Below are 26,552 nucleotides of genomic sequence, written 5' to 3'. Positions count from 1 at the left end.
TTTTAGTTAATCAAATGGATAGTGATACTCAAGTACAACTAAGTAAATCATCACTTTTTTCTCAGAAACCAAAAAAAGAAGAAAACATGAATGAATCCTGCCAAGAGATAATATCCTAGTATGAGAAGAACGCATGCTATGAAATGCTAAGTGGGTTGATTGTATTTGGATAGAGAATCTGACTCCTGGAAGGCAGTACAGACTAGTTATATTTAGGTAATACCAACAGGGAAGCAGTGCTGCCTGGTGTACAAAGGCATGATATTTAGAGCCAAACTGACCTGGTTCCTTTATTTAGTTCTGCCTTTAATTAGGTGAGGCAAGTTGCTTTTCTTCACTAAGCCTTATTTCTCTCATTTGTAAAATGGGATTAATAATAATTACTATTAAAATAATAATAATAAAAAACTTGCTTCATATGATTATTATGAGGGTTAAATGAGAAAATTCACGTGAAGTGTTCAGCAGTGTTGGGCACGGAAAATGCCTGTACGTAGTAAATGAGATCTGCTAACTCTGTGATCATTCCCTTAGCCAATAAGGGATTGTCAAAGAAACATAATGCGATTTGAACTCATAAGGTCTGTGCTAACAGTATTTTATGTCATAAAACATGTAATTCTTCATTTCTTTGATCATTTTGTCCAACAGCAGCAGAGTGTGACACAGTTTATAGTGTAAATGAAAAATGAGACTTTGATATTTATATGGAATTTGCTTGCTTGTTAAAAGTAAAGTAACTGATTAAGGAAATGGTACTTTGGCAAATGCCTCATTGATTTTAAAAAGTTAGCTGAACATCACCTTATGACACTCTTTGAGCCGCTTTAGTGTCTGTGTAAAAAATGCGTGGGTGATAGACTACAGTAAGAGGAACAAATATAAATTGTATGTTTGGTGAGTGAATCAGTTCAGCTATTCACACAAAGAATTGACTTGTTGGATGAATACAATCTAAGCTCTATCTTATAATGGCATTTTACACGTTTTTCATTCCAGAACTATTAGGAAAAGAGCTTCCAAGTTTTCTAAATGCTTAGAATGTATTTCTTTTTCATATATGATTGTAGCATTATTTTTCTCATTCCATTCTACTGCACTTTCTCTTCAGTGATACAGCATTGCAACTTACACTCAGGCCCATTTTCACCCACTCCATTGTTTTACTGTCAATGCCTTAAACATGTGCAGTGTAAGGCCATTAACCCCTTGGTCTTTGTAGAAATCAAAATACGATCAGTCTAGATGTATACTGAAATTACCTCCTGCAACTATTGAAATTTCAGAAAAGTCCATTGTGGTCCCATATACTCTGTAGAATATATTCAGTATTTGGTGTTTCTGAGTGACTGATTTTTTGATGACAATAGAATTAAACATGGAGCCCAGAGACATTGTTAGCAAACAATGATAAGACCATTATGTCTTGGGAATATGAATATAGCGGTGAGAAAACTATTCTCATGACATAAAGGCCAATATGAATTGTACCTCTGAAAATACATGTCTGCTGTTAGCATTTTTTTGAGTTTTTAGTTTTTCGTAACAAAAGTAAATTTCTGACAATGTAATCTAAATGCCCTGACCTTTCAGTGTTATGAGACTGTAAGATATTATGGAGCAAATTTTACCAGTGGAATGAATCTACTAGAATATTTGCCCTTGTTCCTTTATAGTCATTTTATTAATTTAATTTCCTAATTTTAGAGAGCGTTTGTAATAAAGCGCATTCAGTCCTCTCTATCACAATGCAAATGAGGCCTCTTTAAGTATTTTCTGTAATCAAAATATTCAGTATTACTCATGTCATTGGCAAATGTTGCAAGTCCTGAGACTTGCTGAAGGCCATTGCTTAGCCATGGCCCGTTAGCAGACTCAGGGGCATACATTCTCCCCTTCCTGGAGTCAGTGCTTTGTACAAGTCAGGAAACACTGCCTCCTTTCTCACTCCTCAGGGAATTAAATCCCAGGGGTTTCAGGTTTATGGAAATAGAAAATATTGCTTGTTGATGCTAAGCCTTTCAAGTGGGTCACTGGGGAGTCCATGGGCCTTTTCAATGCAGACATGGAAAAAAGTGGTGATGTTTACACCCCTTCTTAAACAGAGTAGCTGATTATCTGTAGAATGCTTCACCTTCCGCAAGTAAAGCTTTACATGATAACCTTTAGAACATGTGTTTCAGGGATTTTCATTTATTCCAACGATGATGTTACTTTTGAAAGATAAAATCTCCCTTAGAAAGGGCCCTCAGAATAATCTGAATAAATTTACTGGCATTTTGAGGTCTTTGTGTGCCATTTTCTCTCCAAGATTAACTAGAAAGGAGATGCCAAAGAAGCTGCTTTACTAGTAAACTTTATCCATTGGTGGTGCTTCAAATGACTTTGACGACTTTGCTCTTAATTTTCCAACAACCTGGAACATGCCTGAATAATTTACTCATCCCATTTTATCCAATTTTTGAGACCTTTGCCAAGTATCTGTTTATCAGAGTGCTAATGCTGTCAGACAAACATATGGATGAGTAGGTAGAAGACATGAATCTTTTTATCCAAGAGTAGATGTTGGTTGTGTGTTGTTGTTGTTGTTTTTCAAATTTAACTTGGGCATATTATTAGCTGTGACGTAAATTAAGAAGTACAGATTTTTAATTGCAGAAATCTATCCTCATATAGTGTGGTATGGTACAAAGGGCATAAAACTTGAAAGGGTTAGGCTAGAGTGGGATTTCAGGGAAAAGGGAACGAATATTTACTAATGGCCTTACAAAGTGCCAGGTACTATGATCATTGCTGTACCATCTTTGGAGTGAGGCTACCCAACTCCTCCACACGTTAGCTCCCTGACTGTCACAATTCTCTAACCTCACAGAACTTAATTCTCCAATCTTAAAAGAGAGGTGATCATCATTACTCCCTCAGCAGGTTGTTGGGAGGAGCAAATGTCATTTACTCTGTACACAGTATAGCTCTTAAACAAATAGTCACAATTACTGTGTTATTTTTTTGTATCCTCCTTTACTTCCCCAAAGTTTTTGGGTCAATTCATTGCTATTATCTTAGCGAAATGTGGAGAGCACATTTAGAAACAGAGAAATTTGCCAAAAAGAAAAATATAGGGCTGTGAAATTAAGGAGGTATGTCACTGTCTACAAAGGCTCTTACTTTTAACTTTGGAAATGAAAAGGTAAGGCAGAATGGGGGAGATGGAGAGAGGAAAGTAGGGATTGCTATGCTAAGAATTTCCTCTGTGAGGTGTAGAAGCAAAGCATGAGAATGGACACTGCATATAAAGAGGACACATGTAAGTGCCTTAAAATATTACTGGTAAACCCAGTAAAAAAGGATTGGAGAGTCTCTTCAGAATTCCTGGGAAAACTTACAGTGGCTGATCAATGGCTGAATTTCTATAGGTGAAAGAGAGCAGTATTATTATTAAAATGTTTTAAAAACAGGGCAAATCTCTAATTTTTATGACTTATTACAGAATATAGTAGACTACATCCCAAAGACAAATATTTGGTTGTGAGGTACTTAACAAATCATATTGCTTCTATTGTTGAATGTCTGCTTTTACTTTTAGAGTGCTTGATTATCTGGATAAACACCTCCTTAAGTTTTTTTTCTTTTGCATATATCTATGAGTCTTTTCTTTTACTTTTTTTTTTTGCCGTACGTGGGCCTCTCACTTCTGTGGCCTCTCCCGTTGCGGAGCACAGGCTCCGGACGCGCAGACTCAGCGGCCATGGCTCACGGGCCCAGCCGCTCCGTGGCATGTGGGATCTTCCCCGACCGGGGCACGAACCCGTGTCTCCTGCATCGGCAGGTGGACTCTCAACCACTGCGCCACCAGGGAAGCCCTTATTTTACTTTTTAAAGAATATTATCTTTGGAAGAGTGAGCAGGCAGACCTTTAACAGACTGCTGGAGGGAGCACCCTGAGGAGTTCTACCCTAGGCCTCCAATAAAGAACTGAGTGATTTGGGGTAAAGATGTTAAACCCTTTGGGCCTCAGTTTCTTCCCCAGTAAAACGAGCATATTAGACCATCATTTACCAAAGGTCCCATTCAATCCTAAAATTCTACTATTATACGAAAATCTCTTCCCCTTCTTCATTTCCCCATGCTGAGGCTGTGTAATGTGCTTTTATGAATGGCACCTTAAAAACTAGCCCTCCCTCATCACAGCCTAAAGATAAATTAACATAGTAGCAAACAGTTATATACAAATATGACAATTATGCAAATACAGTAGATGGCCCAGTGGGCACTACATTTCTTCACAAAATTTGAGAGAAACATTTTGTCATCTCTGCTCCCCTTGACTTAATGACTTCTAAATAGCGCCAACTGAGATCTATTTCTACCCCTCCCATCAGGTTAAAGAAACATTTATATCTCTCCCTGTTACTTTTTCTATCCTCTGGCACCACCTACTTTCTTTCTATGAAGTTTGATTTCCTTTTACTTTGTGGCCGAGGGAGTGATTGCTGTCATGTACTACTTGCTAATTAAGTGTCCAACCAGACATCACTTCATCAGAAGAGAGCCGGGGAGGCATGCACCGCACAGTGTGCGGGGCCTGTGTTCAGTTGCTACGCTGGGAAGCTTTCCGAAGTGCTGCTCTCACAGCCAGCATAAAAGAGCTTTACCTTTGGCAGCCCTTACGTTTACCTGCTTTATTTAGTTGCACGGGGCCGAGGAGCGATACCTAAGTGATCACACCCTCAGAACCAGGTCTCCGTGGAACATCTTAAGTGGCTGCAGATGTGTCCAGTGTTTCTCCAGATTGGCTGGAGCTACATTATTTTAAATCGTTCTTTGGGGGCATCCTCACTGAGGCTAGAAGTAGGGACTCATTTTTTAGCATGCTATCAGCTTCCTTTTAAATGATCTCCTTCAGATTCCCCAACAGATATCTCATCTATGACCATCTTCAGGGGCTGCTAATTAAGTAATACTATTTAACTTACATAAGTGTTATTTTTTAACTCAGATTACAAACCTTTCTCATCAACATAATTATTTTGTAGTAAATATCGCAGTGGCATTTTACACAGGCATTTTGCACCAGAAAAAATTCAGAGTTGGGGGAAGAAAGTAAAACATCGAACCCCTCTTGTGGCCAAAAAAAAAAAAAAGGAGTAGCTGTAAAAAAGATGAAAAATAATAAAATACAGTTAGTGAATTATAAGTTGATTGCTGGGCTGGAAAGCTGATATCACTGTTTTTAAGCTATTAACAGCAGCAACAATAACCAAAGAAAACAATTCCACCTGCTAATCAGCATTCTAACTCAGCATGTTGCCTGTGAAAAGCAACACTCTGAAAACATGGTTCTTTGAAGCTTGTCTTGCCAGAAAGCTATTATTTCTGGTATAGCTACGTGATTGGGGAAGACTGTGGTTAAGTCTTGCAGGCACGCTCATATGTCCATCATCTGGCATTGGTAGATGCTGATCAGATCACCAAACTCCCTGGCACACACTGAGTGACAACCCCGGGGTCCTGGAGTGATTGTATTTCTCAGACTCAAGTGGGCACGCTATTGATCTCTGTAATCCACAAAATATGTATGTGAGCTTTACCAAGGTTAAAGAGTGAATCCACTGTTCTTAGGTGTCATTGATTGCAATTTTAAAATAGCTTAGGTAGGATTTAAGAATGTGTGTGTTTGGTATGGAAAGTTTCCCCAGAAAAGGTCTAGGAAAAACTGAAATCAATACTGCAATGCTACATTATACAGGAGTTTGAAATCCGGAGGTTGAGTATCTGCTTCAGGCATCTTCTCTTGGCTAGGAACTTAGGAGGTACCTCAAAACTATCACATCTGTTCTGTGCCAGAAGGCACACTTCTAATGAATAGCAGAAAAGCAAATATACCTTTTCCTCCTTGTAGTGAATCATTTTGTTTTCCTATAGATTACGTGTGGCGTTTGAGGCAGAGCGAGCAAACTTGCCAATATTTTGAGCTAATGCTTCAACACCTTTCATTTTTCACTCTGAGCAGGAAACCTCTTCTTAAACTTGTTCGTTTTACAGAGGGAAAATTGAAGCCCATGGCATATTGTCAGAGCTGCTTTATTGTCATCATTTACAAAGGTCCCTGGAATTGACTCCTTACATTACATATTGTGAAGTGACTCATTTTTTGACACATTTATGGGAAAGTGGCAGGGTCTAAGTGGCTGGTTACTGTCTCTTGGTTTGGACTCATATTATAAACTAGAAAGCCAATAAAAACTCTGAAATTATAGTTGTAGAGAAAAATAACGTGCAGTTCGAAAGAAGCAGTCTCCATTAACTATTTGGTTAGTTGACCTAAAGGAAAGGAGGAGGGAGCTGCAGAAGATGAAATGTAAGTACTTGGTTTGTTTTAATGTCTTCACAGGATCCATTAAAGGGGGTAGTGAATGTTGCCATGAACATCCTCAATTGATGTTGTCTGTTTGAAAGCATATTCTAAGTAACTAGCTTCCTTTCACACGACTGGAAGTATAAATTAACCCACACTGTATACCATGAATCATCACTGCATAGATGCTCCTAGTTTACTGAGAGTAATTCTGTCTCAAAGGCATTGCTTCTGAAGCTAAAGAGGAGAAATATAGGGTATAAGCAGTATTTATAGTGCCAGGGCACACTGTTTTCTAGATAGATATTTTGAATCCTTCTTTTTTTTTTTTTTCACATTGTCCCCTTTTCACTAAATGAGGAAGGTTCGACTCATTCTCATAGCTTGCTTTCACAAAAATTAGACGCACAGAAACAAGGACATATTGTTAAAAATGAATAAATTAGAGGAGAATTAAGCCTTCTAGCTCAGTAGCAGCAAAGGAAATATAGCCGTTGGTTTGAACAAACAATCTTCTTAAATAGGAAATGTACTTTAAAGCCATCCTGCTGTGATCCTGTTAATTACCAAAAAAAGATTAGAAGTCTTCTGGTTCATGGGATCCTTTTACCTAGAGTTGCAGCTGCATAAGCAATCAGACATTTGCACTGTCCCTTCAGACCAGCGAGGGGATGTTATTAAAGGGAAGTCATTTACCCCAATCCGTAAGATGTAGCCTGGCAGAAATTCAATAACTGTTTGTGATATGCTTATTCTGCCACTCTGCTTAGTGGTTTTGGCTCTTGACATATAGCAGCATTTGTGTTAAATCTCCAACCACTAGGTGAAAGGGAGAAAAATGCCCCATTTGGGAGGTTGTTTTCAAAACACAGAATGATGTGTGATCTGCTTTTCATTACAAGTACTGTGAAGAAAAAGCAAAATTCCCTCGCCCCCTCTCCCTCTCCTTTTCTCCTCTGGTCTTCTCTCCCACTGTCCCCTTATCTTCTCTGTCCCTCCTTTCTCTCCTCCTCCCCCCCACCCCAGCACTGCTTTTTCTCTCCCACTCACATCCTCTGATGGGCGTTCAAGCTAGTAAAATTCATGTTGGAGAATCCCACAAACACAGCTAGGCATACACAGAGCCGGAGGGCTTTTGCATTTGAATTTCCTCTCAAAAATGAAATGGAAAGAAAACTGTTTTCAGAATTCAGACAAGAAGAGAACATCAGAGGAGAATTTAGGTGTAAAAAAAAAAAAGAGCATCAACTAAACAAGAAATAGAGCGTATTTATATAGAAATGCATATTTCAAACTTACCCTGTAAAAGCGGTTTCTGTGCTACACCACCTTCTGTGTCCCTGCGTGCTGGATTCCTCAGTTCCTTAGTTGCTATAATCACATGGTTGTGTTCTTGCCCGGGTGTAAATAGGTGCATACGTGTGTGTACTAAAGTATACACAAACGTGTACTATAGATATGCACACATGCAAGCAATCTTATCTCTGTATTCTAAAATGTAAACGAAGGCGGGAGGCTTCAGCTAGGATTCCTTCTTTTTCCTGGAACTCTTTCTCTCAGTCGGCAGGCTGAAGCCCTCAATCCAGTGAAGAGAGATCCTGGGAGCTGGCTTTATTTCTCCTTGTTTCCATGGTGGTTAGTGGTGCATCGTTCACCCGATCAGTTGTCACACTGACATGGTGCTGCCTGCTCAGCGGTCATTAATAACTGAACACCCTCCACTCCCCAGAGAGGGGCCAATCGCTTCGGACTGCCAAGATGTAGCGCTCGCAGCTGCTTCCGTCTGGTTGGCTGAAACAACCTGTCTGTTCTATGACACTGCTACTTAGGATACAAATAAGTGGAACAGCCTTGCTTATTTTCCTAGGTATCATTCCCTTCCTTCCCTCCTTCTTTCCTCCCTTTTTTCCTCCCTTCCTTCCCTCCTTCCCTCCCTCCCTCCCTCCTTTCCCCCTCCCTTCTTCCTTCCTTTTTTTGAGGGGGAGGAATTTTTGACAAGTTTTCCCATTTTTGGATTCTCAGTCATTCAGAGAAACTGTGTTTTCTCTCTGAAAATAGCAGGGCACATTACTAATAAGGATTTCCCAAATATTAAAAGCACCAGGGAGGGATGCAGAGCTTCCGACTCCTTCTCTGTGAAGTTCACCAAGGGCTGTATTATTTAAGAAGAGCGGCTTAAAACTGTTTGAGTGGCATTTGGTTTTCTGTAGGTCCTACTTAATTTAACATATGTGCTTGTTGTTCAATAACACTTTTTTCGTTTGTTTTTAAAGCAATGACATTTCTTACCTGGACTGACCAGTTTTTTTAAATTAAGCATATATTTGCTTCTCTATAATTCACAACATTGGCATATTAAGAGGGTATTTTTAAAAATACATTTTTCCAGTTAACATTCACTCACTTCTCCTTATGTGATGAAATTAATTTGCCAGCCACATATGAATGGGTACGTGTGTCAGGGTGTTAGTGGGTATCTGTGTGTGTGTGTTAGGGTGCATGCTTTACTAACTCTGGGGAAGAATTTCACCTGCAATAAAATTAAACCCTCAAGAAAATGATTTCTCTTTGTTCTTAGACCTATTAACTCAGAATTTATATTTACCAGGAAAATGTACTATATACACCACATGTAAAACACCCACTGAATTATCAGAAATTTGAAAAGAAACACAGAAAAGCATAGCGATGTATGTTTCTGCAAGGACACCTGTGAGTAAATAGGCAGCAGTTTTTAAAAATGCATGTTTTACAACCTTAATTAGCATCCTAGAGAAACATCTTGTTGAAAAGGACGGAACATGAGGATTAATTTATCAACAGGTCCAAAACAGGTTGGATTCATGACTCCAGCCCTGGTTTTGAGAGACTACCCTCTAGTGGGGTAAAAAGAAATGGCGTTTTCATGTTACTGGATTTACTTGGGGAGGGGAAAAAAACATTCACATCTAATTACTCCTTAAGTATTTATTGAAATGATATAGACCAAGAGTTTACACTTATTATACTCATAATACCAGTTTTGTTTCTAAATACTAAATGTTTTCTCTCTGTGGTTTTCTTTAAAATGTTCCCAAATGCTTTATTTTTTTCTTTTATAAAACTTTATTCAAATGGTTCTTAACCTTTTGAATAAAAATAAGTTCAAGACATAAGTAGTTTCTTGTTTAACCTAGTAACACTTGTTTCAGAATGCTACCTTAAGAGTTTCTTCTTTACTAGACACTCTAGCGCTTACGCCGTAAATGTTAGGCACCTACGGTCCAATATCGGGGACGTTGTGATGCACTGTGTCTACGTTTACTTTAATGTACTTGTGATAATAGTAACTCCCCCAATCTTACTCTCTCCAGCGCCAATTTCTTGCCTATTCCAAATAATTTCACCACTGACAGATTTTTATTTCCACATATAGAAGAATTATATTAAAATTGTGATAACTACGTGAAAAAGGAATTTTAGTTTTATACCATTGGTTCCTTAAGCATTTCATTGTGGTTGGTGTTGACTGTATAATTGACAAATCCAGTTATCAAACCAATTATAATGGACTCCCATAATGAAAGGAAGTGGTGATAATCAAACAGATAGATGATTAAACTACTTTCTTGGTTTATAAATGAAACAACAGTCATAACTAATATTATAAATTTCAGTCTCTCTCAGAATTCAAATAAAAATCTAAGTTTTAAGTCAGTGAGAGTGGAATATTTTAAATGCTACCTTATGCTCTATCATAGGAAGTTGTTTTAACTTCCTGTGATTACCTTTTTCTGGCATATGGGAGATGAGATAGCTTTTCTTGCAATTGTCCTTTTGGTGTAGGCACATGATAAATTCAAAAGATTTCATACTCATTTTTATAAATTTAATATCATGGAACATTAGAAATGAGATTTCAGTGTGAGAGAGAAAATAACTCTGGCTTTGGACAAAAAGAGTGAGGGTTTTGTTCTTTGGCTGTAGTTTCCTTTTGATACAAGAGCACCAGCAGCTGAGTAGAAGCAGTATATGTTTCAGGTGATTTTTTACTTTTGCATCAGGTCCATCATTTGTTAGTAATGAAAGGTAGCCCTCCAAAAAGATATGTTAAAAACTTATTTAATTATCATATCTATATAATAAAGTACCATGTGAAGACATTAAATTGTGACAGGATGAGGATTTGGGGGCTTTTGAATTAGTACAATTGTGAATGGTCATCAAATGAGAAACAAAGTCTTAAAACTCTAATGCCGTGAGTCCTAAAAGTTCAAGAAACGTGATATGTGCACACAACTGGTCAGAGAGAGCAAGACTAGAGCCCCACAGGTCTTCCAAGATTTTTCCGCTATGTCACCCTCTTATGATTGATAGGTCTCTGCTTTTTCTTCTTTTCCTCCTTCCCTTTTTTTCTTCTTTCCAAGTTTTTTTTTTTTTTTCCTTTAGAATCCATTGCAAATACAGTGTATTACACGGATGTGCATGTCAGCTGCCTCGTAATAAATATATGCAGGGCTTCCTGAATGAGTACTCGGTTCTAATGAAAACGTATTGAAATGATTTTTAAACATCAATGAGTAACTACAGCCCTTAAATTATGTTGAAAGAGTTCTGCCTGGATCATCAAATAAGAAAATATAGGGGTGCAATAAATATGTATTTGTTGATTTAATGGTTGAAGTTAAGCTACTCATTTGTGAAGGTTTATTGCTGTTTCGTGGAATCCTAGGCAGTGTTTGCCTGTGTGCTTTTGTTAGAGAAGTAGTCTGGGTAGTGGGTCAGAGTGCAGGTTCTGGGGACAGACAACCTGGGTTTAAACGCTTACCTTGCCGTTTTCTACCTTTGTGACCCTCAGCAAGAACTTAACATCTCTGCATCTCAGTTTCCTCCTAGGATTGTTTTGAGGATTAAAGTAGTTCATATATTTAAAAGCTTAGAAAAGTACCTGGAATATACTAAGCTTGAATGAATGTTTGACATCACCATTATTTTCATTATTATCATTGTCATTGTCATCATATCATCATTTGTTCCAACTATCCCCTTTGTTTGGGGTGCTCTTTCTACCTTCCATTCTAAGTCCCTGCCTCTCACTTTGTCTACCTACTCTGAAATAAGTTAGTTCAGTTCACATGTGGCTTCCCCTGTGGAATCTTCTCTGATCCTCTAACAAGATAGGAGCTCTCATTTGACCCACGCTAGCTTTCTTTATCCCTGCTATCACTTATCACTTTTTTTAATATATTACAACTGTTTCTGTAGTTTGACCCTTTTTAGTCTCTAAGATTCTCCTGGATGGGGGAGGGGTGTCTGTGTCTTAATCATCTTTAACATCTATAGCATGTAAAAACATGGAGAAAAAAATGTTTGTTGCATACTGTTTGTTTTAAAAATTATTTGATCTTCACAACATCTTAATAAGATAGATATTTTTATCCCCATTTGACAGTGTAGAAACATTGGCTCAGAGAAGTTAAGTTACTTGCCCAGTGTCCCAAAACTATTAAATAATGGAGCTAAAATTTGAACTCAGTTTGGTCTGCCTACAGAGCCAAGGCTCTTTTTACTGCACAGGGCACTCAGTATTCATTTGTAAAATAAGCGAATGCTTGATTGATGACTGAGTCAACCAATTAAATGTAGTCAGCACCAAGGGATGCTAAAAATAAAAATACTATTTTAAAAAAGGAATAAATTTTATGCACTCGACAGTGGATGTTTTTATATAGTTACTGTTGGTTCAGTGTTAATGACAGAATTTTTATTGCTGGCACCATTTGGGAAATAGAGCTCTGAAGAGATGCAGTGCCTGGTTGGAAAGATGAACTGACAAGTTAAATACATGTGAATGGCCACTGATGAAGAGGGGCTGACACTGAGCTGAGAAGATCTTCAGTGGCACTGTCCATCCTCGTCTGATTCTGATAGCAGATTTGCTCTTAAGTTAGAAACAGGATGTAAAGTGAGGAAACTTGGCTGTTTGTTAGAATGTTGAACTAAAGCAAGTTGGAGTAGTGTTCTCATTTTCTTTTTCAAGGGAGTTTTGAAAAGTAGAATTGGAAAAAAAAATGAGATCCTTATTTAACTATAGGTCTTGTTTTGTTTTTTTTTGCGGTACGCGGGCCTCTCACTGCTGTGGCCTCTCCCGCCACGGAGCACAGGCTCCGGACGCGCAGGCCCAGCAGCCATGGCTCACGGGCCCAGCCTCTCCGCGGCATGTGGGATCTTCCCGGACCGGGGCACGAACCCGCGTCCCCTGCATCGGCAGGCTGATTCTCAACCACTGTGCCACCAGGGAAGCCCTAGGTCTTGTTTTTTAATACGGGATATGACTCCAGTTGAAGGAGAAAAGTAATTTAACCTCTTAAGGAAATTCACAACCAAAAATGAGAAAGATGTCAGAAGTCAAGGAGATAAATCTCTGTCTTTCTGTCTCTTCCTCAGATTCCTCTCTTCTTCCCTCTCGTCCTCCTTGTCTTTCTCTAAGTCTAAAACTGTCTCTCATCTTGGCTTCTCTCTGCTCATCCCTTTTGTCTTCCCTTTCAGAGGACTGACTTTAACTTCTTCTCTAGCCATGTAAAAAACAGTGAAATAGTAAAGTACATTTTTAGAAAATATATACAGGTAAATAGGTAAGTAGCCAGATAGGTAGTTCATAGGTTGCACAGAAATAACTGGAAAGAAATCTATCAAAAAAGAAAATATGGGGCTTCCCTGGTGGTGCAGTGGTTGAGAGTCCGCCTGCCGATGCAGGGGACGCGGGCTCGTGCCCCAGTCTGGGAAGATCCCACATGCCGCGGAGCGGCTGGGCCCGTGAGCCATGGCCACTGAGCCTGCGCGTCCGGAGCCTGTGCTCCGCAATGGGAGAGGTCACAACAGTGAGAGGCCCGCGTACCGCAAAAAAAAGAAAGAAAGAAAGAAAGAAAATATTCTAAACTATTGGTAGTAGTTATCTTTGCTGGGATAATGGTTGTTTTTCGTTTTTGGTTTTGTTTTTGATAAAGTGCTGACCTGTATATGACATCATTTTTTAAAATTGAAGCATAGTTGAAATGCTGTTAGTTTCAGGTGTACAGCAAAGTGAAGTGATTCAGTTATGTGTGTGTGTATTCTTTTTCAGATTATTTTCCATTATAGATATTGACTATAGTTCCCTGTGCTATACAGTAGGACCTTGTAGTTTATTTTATATATAGTAGTGTATATCTGTTGATCCCAAATTCCTAATTTATCCCTCCTCAACCCTTTTCCCTTCGGGAACCATAAGTTTGTTTTCTATGTCTGTGGGTCTATTTCTGTTTTGTAAATAAATTCATTTATATCATTCTTTTAGATTCCACATTTAAATGATATCATATGATATTTGTCTTTCTCTGCTTCACTAAGTATGAGGATTTCTTGGTCCACCCACGTTGCTGCAAATGGCATTATTTCATTCTTTTACAGCTGAGTAATATTCCATTGTGCGTGTATATATATATATATGTATATATACACACACCACATCTTCTTTATCCATTCATCTGTTGATGGACATTTAGTTTGCTTCCATGTCTTGGCTATTGTTAACAGTACTTCTATGAACATTGAGTGCATGTATCTTTTCATATTAGAGTTTTCATCTTTTCTGGCTATATGCCCAGGAGTGGGCTTGCTGGGTCACATGGGAGTTCTATTTTTAGTTTTTTAAGGAACCTCCATATTGTTCTCGATAGTGGCTGCACCAATTTACATTCCCACCAATAGTGTAGGAGGGTTCCCTTTTCTCCACATGATAATGGGTGGTTTTAAATTTTCTTTCTATGCTTCTCAGACTTTCTGCAGTCAATATGTATTATTTTTATAATCAGCAATAATAGCTATTTTTGAAAAAAAGATATGAATTTCTTTTGGGGTAAAATTTTACTTCTATACCTGGAGCTGTTTTGTTTAGTAAAACATCTAACTTTCTTAACTTTCTTAACTTAATATTCAATTCTATCTATGATATAATAATTTAAATTGCAACACAACAGTAATAATAGTAGACACCATTTATTAAGTTCTTGTCTTGTGCCAAGTAGTCTGTTAAGAGTTTTTCGTGAACTGTATCATTCAGTCCTCCTTATTAGAATACCAGGTAACCATTAGTCTCATTTTACAGATCAGAAAACTGAGGGCCGAGTATGCAAAAACTCACTTAGTTGCTTATTAGTGGAGTCAGCAATCAAACCAAAGTCTGTCTGAGTCTAAGGCTAACACTTGTAACCACTGTGCTACACTGACTCTGATATGTTTCCCATATCGCTGTCCAGTCATTCTCTCTATTCCTATTTCACATCCCATCCCTCAGCTACATCAAATGCCTTATCATTTCCTGAACAAATCTTGTCTGTTGGATTCTTCACAGTTTATTTCTTCTTAAGTGTATCAGGTCTACAAGGCTTCTGCTCAAAAATCCCATCTTTTAAGAAGGCCCCCTCCATCTCAATGAGATAAGTATTTCCTTATTTTATCATAATTTAAATTTACCTTTTATTATTGTATTTCTCTCACTCCAATACATATTATCTTTTATGGTTTATTTGTGCCTAAATAGTAAGCAACTTGAAGGCAGAAAATATGTCCTATTTGCTTTGTATATTCAGTAGTGCATTTTACATATTAAAAGGTCAATGTTTGATTAATTAAACCCCATCATGTGACTGAAGGAATAATTTACTACTCTCACGTGTGTGCTGGTTTTCTTCCAAGCATTTGAGTAAAATCAGAGAATTGTTTAGTTAATAAAAAACCTGCCTCTCAAGGTGGTAGATTTTGTCAGATCAGTTACACATGAGGCTATTCATAAGAGAGCTGTTATTTATGGGAGAATAGAGTGTCTCTTGACTTGGCTTCTTCCTCTTTTGCTATTCTTTGATTAGTACATGTTAAATGCAATTGTGTTCATATAACTACTAAGATTCGTGTAAGTTCTAGGCAAAAATTAAACTCCAAGAACCAAATGGCAGGTAGTTTCATAAGAATTCTAGGCAAAAATTAAGAACGAACATAGCATGAGATAACACTTTGTGCAATATTCTTAGGCAAAGTCTGCTGGTATTTTCTTGCTTTAACATGAGTTATTTTGTAAGGTGGGCTAATGAAAGTTATCAGTTTTTTGTGTCTAAGCAGGAGATCAAGGCAATGATTTCTGAGCCAGAGAAAAGCTTTTTTTGTCAGTAAAATATTTAGGCATCTTGTTATATTGCACCATAGAGGTTAAAGAGTTGTTTGAATTTTCATGAATATTTCATGTCACTTTTGCTTGACTTCTACTAAATGGGAAAACAAAGGTGACTCTTATCATTCTCATCTGGTTCTCTTTCTTCATTGATGGAACATACAGGAGGCCCAGAGCCAAAGTTCTCTGTCTGATCTTTTAGTGATTGTTCGCAGTTACTCCTTTTAGGGTAGGGAAGGTGCTTTCAGGAATGAAAGCCATTTACTACAACTAGCAACGATGGCAGAAGAGATGGGAGATTCTTGTAGTTACTGCCTATACTGATGCCACTGCTGAATTTTCAGCTTTAAATCTTAAAATTTTCTTCAACTCTATCTTATAATCCTACTCTATTCTACTAGAACTATTTGGGGTGGCAGGTTCTACTCCAACCTTTGGTCTTTAGAATATTTTCAGAAATGAGTTGATAAGATGAGCAGGTAAAGGTAGTTCTGAGCAGACACTGGATACTCCATACTTATTTAATTTTGACAGTTACTGCTTCATTTATTATCACTCTGTATATTTAAGTCAGGCCTGGCTCTCTTTGGATTTGGCCGGTTCATCAGCTGGTTTCTGATTCAGGAGCTGGGGAGGGTAAAATAAGTTCTGAGTAATATAAGAAGTAGTGAAATCTAGTCAAATGCAGGTGGATAAATGTGCAGACTTTGCCTGACAGAATTCGAGTTTTGTCTGTCAGTGGCATTTGTTGACCTCTGAGTGTGTATAGAGAATTCTTCAAAGAATTAGGACACCGTCCCTGCCAGTGTCTTCTATTTTAAAACTGTCAGTAGCTGTTCATACTAAGTGTGTGTGTTAATCAGGATACTTTTGGCTGCCAGGGAGACAAATGCTATTTTAAGTAGCTTAGGTTAAAATTAGCTTAGGTTTAAACCAGCTCAAGTTACAAGGTGGGGTTATGGGCAGGGTAGTGTAGTCTTACATGCAACAATAATATGGGCGGGAGAGAAAGTGGACCTCAGAGACAAATTGGCCGTGAACTCACATGATGCCAGGAGATTCTTTTTCTGTTCTCCTGTGTCTGCTTTTCTTGGAGTATTGGGTTTATTCTCTTCTACTGCTGGTCAGCTTTCTTTACATGTCTGACAGCATGGCCACCAACAGCTCTCATGTTCTTCATCTCGCAATTTTACCACCAGGGAGACTATCCCTTTCTCTTAGTTCCAATGTGAAAAATTTGGAGGGAATTCCTACTTGGGCCACATGCTTATTCCTGGATAAAGCACTATTCTGTCGTCCCTGCCCAAATTAAAGGGTAGGGGACAAGGAGAAGTTCCCCAGGAAAAGGAAGGTGTCCACTAGGTAAGCAATAAGGACTTAATAATATTAGATACTATTTATGGAGTGCTGTCTACCAGACGCTGAGCTAAATAAGCGCTTTGCTTACAGCATCTCTTTAATGTCTTAGAGTTAGTTTGTAAGCAGATACTGTTTCCTCCTTTTACAGATAAAGAGGAAGCAGGTTTCTTCACTCCCTACGATAACATGGCTTGTGAATGGCTCAGCCAGGGGTGGAATCCACATCAATCTGACTCCCAAGCTTGAGTCTGGAACCACTCACTGTGCCAAGTGTCACGTGGTTATCAAATGAAACTTAGAGCAATGTGCACGGAGCACACAGTTTACGCTTTTCCTCAGCACAGCAGTGTTGGACAGCCAGTCAGGCTATGCTTCCTGCCATCAGTAGCCACAGTGCCAGTGGTTGAGGACCTGCTGACCACCTTGTATCCTCCCTGGAAGTGTTAAGAGTCAGACAGGGTGGGCACTGGAGCCCCTGCCTGGCCTGAACCATGTCCTCCCTCCTGTCCTCTGAGCTGTGAATAGCCTTTAACTGAGATCAAACTTTTGTAACCTTCGCCATCTGTTGGATTCTCAGCGAGTCACTCTCTGAGACTCATCCTTATATGAGGTAGGCCTCTCCTCACCCTGCCTCCCATTCCACATGCTTTTCTTGTCACAGATAACACGGCTCCCGCACCCTCTCGAATACCATCATCCAGCTGCTGTATGCTTCATTCTACACAAATCCCCCCAATTCTTTCCGCTTTTTCTATTTTTCTTTTGTAAGCAGATTTCCCACCCTTTCAACGATATCCCAGACCTCTTCTTCTATTTCCTGCTTCAGCTGAAATCTAATCTCCTTTCAGGACTTGATTATTTTTATGGCCATCTCTGCTTGGAGACCACTCATTTTCCCACCCCTTAGGGCTGTGTGTGTGTATGTATGTGTGCACATGCATGTGTGTGCATATTGATGGCGGATCATGTTTCTGCACCTCCTCTGGCTTCCCAGTACCAATTTCAAGCCACTAATTATTAACTCTTCTGTAAGGTGCATACCATTCCTTACCTGCCCAGTTGGCTATCACTTACTACTTCTCAGTAGAGGCCTGTCTTTTTTTAAAAAAAATAAATTTATTTATTTTTTTTTGTCTGCATTGTGTCTTCATTGCTGCACACGGGCTTTCTCTAGTTGCGGCGAGCAGGGGCTACTCTTCGCTGTGGTGCATGGGCATCTTATTGCTGTGGCTTCTCTTATTGCAGAGCACGGGCTCTAGGCGTGTGGGCTTCAGTAGTTGTGGCTCACGGGCTTAGTTGCTCCATGGCATGTGGGATCAGGGCTCGAGCCAGGGCTCGAACCATCAGCCCCGGACCAGGGCTCAAACCCGTGTACTCTGTATTGGCAGGTGGATTCTTAACCACTGTGCCACCAGTGAAGCCCTAGAGTCCTGTCTTGATATCTGGAAAATGATATGCTTTTCCACCCAGGCTGCTGCTAAAATACTGGGAGATTTCAACTTTTAAGCATAAAACCAGCACAAAATTTTTAAGTCTCCTTAAATGATAATAACTTTCACTGCATTTCAAAAACCCACTGCCAGGTATGCTCCGTTGATGATGTTGGTAACTGGAATTATTCTACCCTGGAACTCTTGAACTTGAGTGTCCTGCTTTCTACCATTAACGTTCTGTCTATCTGGCTCTTTTAGAACTGTGTTCCTCCTATGTCTGCTTTTTAACACCATAGAGACCTCCGATCTTCTGAGGCCATTTCTCTCCTAGTCATTCTTTTTTTTTTTTTTTTTTTTTTTTGCGGTACGCGGGCCTTTCACTGCTGTGGCCCCTCCCGTTGTGGAACACAGGCCCAGCGGCCACGGCCCATGGGCCCAGCTGCTCCGCAGCATGTGGGATCTTCCCAGACCGGGGCACGAACCCGCGTCCCCTGCATCGGCAGGCAGACTCTCAACCACTGAGCCACCAGGGAAGCCCTCTCCTAGTCATTCTTAACTCTCTTCCTTTCCTACCCACCAAGGTTGATCATCTAAACTACTCACCATTCAGTCACCTTGGGTCTCTTGCTCTGGTCTCCCACCATACCTGCCCAGTCAGAACCTCTGAACAACACCATGATTGTTCTCTGCTCTTGTCTCCAAGAGGTAAATTGGTCGTGGAGGAAATCATAGTAAGTGCAGAGTGTCCTGTTTCAGCTGGGTCTTCAGCAGTGGCCTCCCATTCTTGTATTTGTCCTAAGCCAGCTCTTTATCCAGTTATCTTCAGAGAGGACTCCAAATTTTGCAGCCTCTTCAGCATCCATTGTCACTCTCTGGATATTCTTAGGAACATGCCATTGATTTTAGTTTCATTGAACTCAGGCCTGGAGGTGTGAACTCCCTTTATTTCACAACCTTGCAACATACTGATGACTCTTTATCCACACTCATCATTATCTTTCTTTTGTAGTCTTAAAGGATGAGACTTTTTCTCTCTACAGCCCTCCCTTTTTTCCCTCAAATTCATCTACTTCTGTGTTCACAGGAATTCGTTTTTAGAAGCCTTTATCCCCATTCCACCCTGTAATTGACAAGTTGCCATGAAATTCATAGACACGCTTAATTCTTTTTTTTTTTTCCGGTACGCGGGCCTCTCACTGTTGTGGCCTCTCCTGTTGCGGAGCACAAGCTCCGGACGCGCATGGCGCATGGGCCCAGACGCTCCGCGGCATGTGGGATCTTCCCGGACCGGGGCACGAACCCATGTACCCTGCATCGGCAGGCGGACCCTCAACCACTGTGCCACCAGGGAAGCCCGACACGCTTAATCCTTACTCATACTAAAATAATAACAACATTCTCTTCACCTTTAATCCTACTCTGTCACTCTATATCTGTCCTCCTCATAGAAATTTCTCAAGAGAGCTATCAGCATTTGGTCTTACTTCATCATCACTTTCTACTTACTTTTCCAGCTCATGTTTTTCTGGCCTCTGCTCTAGCCATGCTACCAAAATGTCCCTTTGGAATCTCATCAGTGCCCTCCCAACTTGGTTCTTGTATATCAAAGCCTCCCAGTCATGCTCATGCTTGCCTACACATTCGTTCTGCTGTCACTGTGGGCTCATCTACCTTTTATTTTATTATTATTTTTTTAAACATCTTTATTGGGGTATAATTGCTTTACAATGGTCATCTACCTTTTAAATGTTTATCCTAGGTTTCGTCTTTTACCTCTGCTCTTCATATTCTCTTAGATAATATAATCTCTTCTACTTATATATTCATTACTCTCCAATGTATATCCCTGCTCTTGCAAATAAAATTCTTCCTCCATATCCATTTAGATATGCTCCTCAGGCTGTCTGATAAATGTCTCTACTTGCATGAGCGCGGGCACTTCATACTCTCCATGTCTAAAACTGACATCTTAAGCTTGTCTCTAAAATGGTTTTTCTTCCTTTTTTTTTTTTAAACAACTTTACTTGCTTGCTTGCTTATTTATTTATTTATTTATTTATTTATTTATTTATTTATGGCTGCGTTGGGTCTTCATTGCTGCGCATGGGCTTTCTCTAGTTGTGGCTACTCTTCGTTGCAGTGCACAGGCATCTCATCATGCTGGCTTCTCTTGTTGTGAAGCATGGGCTCTAGGCATGCAGGCTTCAGTAGTTGTGGTGTACAGGCTCAGTAGTTGTGGCTCACAGGCTCTTAGAGCACAGGCTCAGTAGTTGTGGCACACGGGCTTAGTTGCTCTGTGGCATGTGGGATCTTCCCGGACCAGGGCTCGAACCCACGTCCCCCGCACTGGCAGGTGGATTCCTAACCACTGCACCACCAGGGAAGTCCCCCCCTTTTTTTAAAAAATTTATTTTAGTTGTAGTAGCAGTACTCAGTTACCTGGAGGAGTCCAGGGTCTTTGAGCCTCCTTCTGTCTATACCCTTCATTCAACAGTTTGCTAAATTCTGCCAATTTTACTCTCAAATTTTCTTAAATCACGTTCTCTATCAGCTAGGCCTTCAATCCTCTCTTGCCCTGGTCACTGCAATCATTCCAAACTTGCCTGCTTCCAGTCTCATTTTCTGTAGTCCATTCTGCAAAAAAAACAATTTGTTTCTCATCACAAACAGAATATTATTCCAAGCTCCTTAGCGTTGAGGTCCTTCTGTAACCTGCCTCTTGGATTCAGATACTCCTTACTGGTCACATTGTACTCCAGTCATGTACAGCGTTTGTTGTTCTTCAAGCACCATGCTGGCTTTTCTCTCCTCTGTGTCTTTGCTGATTCCATCCAGGACACTTGGAGTGCTTGCCACCTGTAACACACAGTCAGGCACATAACTTCCTTTAACAAGACTGCCTCCCACTGTTCACCTATAACGCTCACTTTAAATATTCCTTCTTGTGACAAATCTGTCCCCTGCCGAAAGAGGCTGGGTTTAGTGCTCTGCCGCTGGGCCCATAGTACAAAATAATTGATCAGAATGTATTATTGAATAAATGAATGAGTGAAATTTGAGTAGAGGTTCAATGGATAAGAAAGTAAAATTGCAAAGTGTTTAAGCACAGCAGCGTTAAGTCTTTAAATCCATAATTGTGGATGTGTAGCCATGTATAAACGAGAGCAGAGTTATTCTTTGGTTCTTGTGTGAGACGGTTAAGCCATAATCCACTGCTAATGGGTCAGAGTTATCTACTCTTGATTACATAGAGAACCGATGTGCAAATATGAACCAAGAAGAGGAATCCATCACAAGTTCTTGGGAGGGGGGAAAAAGAAGAGCTCACACCTATCAATGATAGGGAGGCAATATTCTCTTTGATAGCAAATTTAATATTGTTATTATATCTATTATTATTTAATTTATTTATTTTTGGCTGCATTGGGTCTTTGTTGCTTCACACGCAGGCTTTCTCTAGTTGCAGTGAGTGGGGGCTGCTCTTGGTTGTGGTGCACGGACTTCTCATTGCATTGGCTTCTCTTGTTGCGGAGCACGGGCTCTAGGCACGTGGCCTTCAGTAGTTGTGGCACGTGGGCTCAGTAGTTGTGGCACACAGGCTTAGTTGCTCTGTGGCATGTGGGATCTTCCTGGACCAAGGCTCGAACCTGTGTCCCCTGCATTGGCAGGCAGATTGTTTACCACTGTACCACCAAGGAAGCCTGTTGTTATATCTATTATTGTTGTTTGTTAAGGAAATACAAATGATTTTCCTTGAGCTATCCACAAAACACAAGGGAATAGATCAGAATTTGCAATACATCACTCTACACATGTGGAAATTATGTGTGCTGAGATAATAAAAGTACCTAGAATAATGATTAATAATATTCATTGAGAGTTAACTATGTGCAAGACACTGAAGTGTGGTTAACTCTGCATATGTTCAGTTTTATTCTTACAATGCTGTGAGACATTCAGGCACCTGCCCTTTTTCACAGAAGACGAAACTGAGGTTGGTAAACTTTTGCAGTCATAGAGGCAGTGAGGAACTAGGGCTGGAATACAGGTCGAACTCCAAAGCCAACGCTCTTAAAACTATCTTCTTGCCTCTAGGTATCTTCTGAGGCTCTCATTCTCTTCTTCTTTGCATGCTCTACAGAGCTGCTTTTGCTTCTTGTATTTGCTTATTTGTAACCAGATTGACACAGCACATTCATAGCAGAATGCTAACAGTAATTTAGCTGTATCTCACTTTTCTCACTTCAGAATCTTTGAGTGCATTCCTGTCTTCCTAACTGGATGATTTCATCGTATTGTGGCAATACCTATAAACAAGTATCCTCAAAGGCAAGCATTATATCAACTCAGATAATTTTTTAAAAGTTTTCATGTTGGCTTTTATTACTCTAGGATAGTGTCTGTATTTGGCTGCCTTTTAGAGTCAATATTTAAGATTAATGATAGTTGTATTAGAGAAGCCAGCTCTTTTTCTAATTGTTGTGTTGGCCTGAAAATGGATAAGTAAATGGATAAATAGAAACAGCTCCATAAAACTTCAACATTGCTATACATAAAACTAATTTACTATTTTATTTTTAAAAATATATTTGAGACTTTCAAAAGGCAAAATTTTCACCTTTTCCTAACAACAGAATTTCAAATCTTTATCAAAGATGACTGCTATGCAGAAAACTGGAAAATCAGAAGCAGCAGACTTTAGGCATAGACAGAAAAAGAATAAGGCAAGCTTAGGCTTTAAGGTAAGAAAATGTTTTAAAATACATTCAAATGAAAGAACAAAATGTGTCTCTTTTGTGAAATCCCTTATCTTTCTTTCCATTCCGTAGACATGCTGCAAAAAATGAGTAAATTAACCCGCATAGTAAGAGTACTTCTTACATCCTTAACCTTCTATAAAGGGTATGTTTTATTAGAAATGCAATGAATAGTCAGTGTTTTAGCCAGTTTAGACTTTGGGGGTGCTCCCCAGCTGTATAATGCTCACTGAGAGCCTATGTGTGGACTGCGGGGCTGGGAGAAGCCTGGACGGAGGGGCTGTGCTGAGCGCTTTCACATAGTTCCCATTACTAGGGAAACCACTCGTTTTGTCTGAACATGCTCTGAATAGATGTCTCATTTGAAGTCTAGTGCTCAAACCATGAGGATTGAATTATGGAGCTGAGAAAGGAATGAGGGGAACAAAAACTGTTTGAAAATGCCACCAAGCATTCACAAAGCGTCGTACTGTAATAACATTCCACGAGACAGAAGGTGCATTTATTTTTACCGCATTCCAAGTTATTTTGGTGTTTTAAAAGCAAATTCCTTTGCCTGCCCACGTAATCAAAATAAGCAAAGCAGATGTTCTTCTGACCTATTCTTAATTCTTGCTCTTGTTAGGGTCTCACTCAGACGTGTGACATACAGCATAGGAAGGACAAAATATGGACTCTTATATTAATCTAGATTTGCTCCGTTGTGCTTTGTAACTAAATGTATAGTGCTATCTCTGTGCCAATAAACAAACGCATGTTCAAAGTCAGACCTCAGAATTTGCAGCCTCCAAATTGTCACTGTTAAATTCAGAATGGCTACTGCGAGGTGGTGCTTGTTGTCCTTTACTGAGCCTCCAGTTCAGATTCTGAGTGACAAAACCCTGCTTCTAGAAGCCTCCTGCCCCCTCCTCTAGCTTCTGGCAACCCACAGCAAAGAAAGTAGCTCCTGCTGGACAATCAGATGACCTTTCTTTCTTCCTCACCCTGGAAAGTAGGGTTTATGGGACTTCGATTACAATATAATCTTTATCATCCCATTCCCCATTCTTTGATAAGGGCTATTGACATTTTCTTAAATGTACGTAAAGCGCTGTACAGACACCCTAAGCAGAGGCTGCCACCTCTAAACCCATAAAGAAAGTCAGGAGCCACCACTGCAAGGAAGGAAGGCATTGTTATCTTCATTTTGAGCTACTTTAATCCTTTCAGCAAACAAGAGGTATATCAATACATCAACTAATCCACAAATGCAGAAATTAATACACATTTATAGATTCCTTGCCGTTTTACTGTTTTGCTGATGCTTGTAGCAGTAAGATAACTTGTCTGAACAAGAGTCAGTGGCTGAATGAGGTATTGGACTTGTAGCCTCACACTTCAGCTCTGCATTGTGGACAGAGGATACTGAGGACTCCTTGGAATACCAGTGTTACAAAGAGCTGCTGTCAAGTCTAAGACCTAGAAACAAGCATAGAAAGCGAGTACAGTTTTATTTCCTTAATAATCATACAAAGCCAACAGCATTGTCAGGTCTTGTTTTTATAGAACTTTTCCTTTTTCACCCGTCATGCATGTTTAGTAAACATGTATTTCAAGTAGATGTCTTTTACAGATTTCCTGCCTGACCAAGTTTAAGAAATACCAACAACTGTTTTCTAGAATTCAACTGCACACCAACACTACTTAAACGGCCCTAGATTTGAAAGAAAGCTTATTCTTATGAAAGTACGTAAGTACTTACCCTATCAGTAACCTCCTCACTAGTTCAGATTACGAGTCTTCAATTCATTTTGAAACGAACAGCCTGAAGCGTGCCAGCTGTTTCTAGTCTGAGGTGCCTATGGAGTATTTACTCAGGGTGTATGTTTAGCACTTTAGCTATTGTGGCTGCTGACAAGAGAATTCTAATACTTAGACTTACTATGAAGTTCGTTTTCAAAATGAATATACATTCGGTTCCTTATAGTTTATCCCCTCAAGGTTTGGCAGAGATCAGGATGTATGCATCTTCCTGTTCTCAGTACTCAGCATGAGGCCTGACATAAAGCAAGCGTTCAGCAGAGGAGATTGAACTGAATTATTTGATATGAGAAAATACAGCAAGCTCAGCATTTTTAATTACTCTTAGCCTGGCGTAACTGAGTGTGAAATGATGGAAACACCAAATGTTTAACCTGCTTTAACATTTAGCTAATAAAGTCTAATTTTTCCATGGCCCTTCAATCACCTATAGCCCTTTTTGAAATATTTTTTGTGTGTATATAAAAGTGATAAAATTTCACTGAAAGTATTGAACCAAATCTGTCATACACCCCTTGCTTTGTTTCAAGCGTGCATGGTTATATTTGTATTTCATTCTCTTAATGGGAGAGTTCTCAGAACGTCTCCAGTTACCGCAAATCATCAGATATTCATTATAATTCTGTTTCTGCCTGCAGCCATATATTTGCAGTCTGTTGTAACAATCATACATTTCCATTAACACCAAGAATCATTTTATTTGGAGAAGAAAGTCCTGTTTAGAAGACTTAAATTTGTTAGTAGACCAAAGAGATTTTAATTTGAACAGGAATGGAGAATTTACAATTATTAAAATTACTAGTACATATCTATGATTTGGTAAAGTTAGAAGCTCATTTAGTAATTTTTTAGAGAAGTTATAGTCTTTACCATGCATCTTCAAACATACATACATTTTGAATCATGAACTATCTCATATATGATTTAGGACATTGTGTTAATACCCAAGTCAAAACTTAACTTCCCAGGACAGATAACATTGTGAGGGTGATTAAAATATAGTGAATTTAAATATAAGTAAACACCCATCCATGCAGTATTGTACTTAGAAAGAGTGAGTTGAGAAAAAATTAATGCCATTTTTAACTCAATGAGACTTGTATTGATTCTTTATTCCTTTTACATTGTTTAACTAAATATATGTCTGTTTAAGATTGTTTATAACAAAATAGCTCAGGTATATTTTAGAAAATTTGGAAAATTTAGAAAGGATCAAGAAGGGAGAAAAAACCTTTGCCATCAAAGGAGGTGTATACTTTGGTATGCTTTTTTTTTTTTTCCCCCGGTACGCGGGCCTCTCACTGTTGTGGCCCCTCCCGTTGCGGAGCACAGGCTCCGGACACACAGGCTCAGCGGCCATGGCCCACGGGCCTAGCCGCTCCGCGGCATGTGGGATCTTCCCGAACCGGGGCATGAACCCGTGTCCCCTGCATCGGCAGGTGGACTCTCAACCACTGCGCCACCAGGGAAGCCCTGGTATGCATTTTTGTTATTACATATCAGAAAATATTCCATTTAAAAAAGTTATATCATAAAAATAAGAGAATCTTTATTATTATTATTTTTTGCAGTACGCGGGCCTCTCACTGTTGTGGCCTCTCCCGTTGCGGAGCACAGGCTCCGGACGCGCAGGCTCAGCGGCCATGGCTCACGGGTCCAGCCGC

The 26,552-nt window shown here is 39.5% G+C and overlaps 2 protein-coding genes across 5 annotated transcripts in view; one reads left to right on the top strand and one right to left on the bottom strand.

The window, feature by feature from the left end:
- LRRN3 (leucine rich repeat neuronal 3) overlaps positions 1-8,168 on the bottom strand; it is a 37,522-nt gene extending 29,354 nt beyond the window's left edge. Inside the window, exon 1 of one of the 2 annotated variants that reach the window (XM_029233253.1) lies at positions 7,655-8,168. The gene's annotated coding sequence lies outside the window, so the exon portion shown is untranslated. The remainder of the gene's footprint in view (positions 1-7,654) is intronic. The other variant, XM_029233252.1, reaches the window with a different exon arrangement.
- The window catches only part of IMMP2L (inner mitochondrial membrane peptidase subunit 2), an 899,397-nt gene that overhangs the window by 456,880 nt on the left and 415,965 nt on the right, over positions 1-26,552 (top strand). The gene's annotated exons all lie outside the window — the stretch shown is intronic.

Source organism: Monodon monoceros, unplaced genomic scaffold, assembly GCF_005190385.1.
Source record: "Monodon monoceros isolate NGI ecotype Baffin Bay Population unplaced genomic scaffold, NGI_Narwhal_1 Super_Scaffold_2, whole genome shotgun sequence".
Taxonomy (NCBI): Eukaryota; Metazoa; Chordata; class Mammalia; order Artiodactyla; family Monodontidae; genus Monodon; species Monodon monoceros.
Note: the sequence above shows the minus strand (reverse complement) of the source record. Positions and strands in the feature narration are given on the sequence as shown.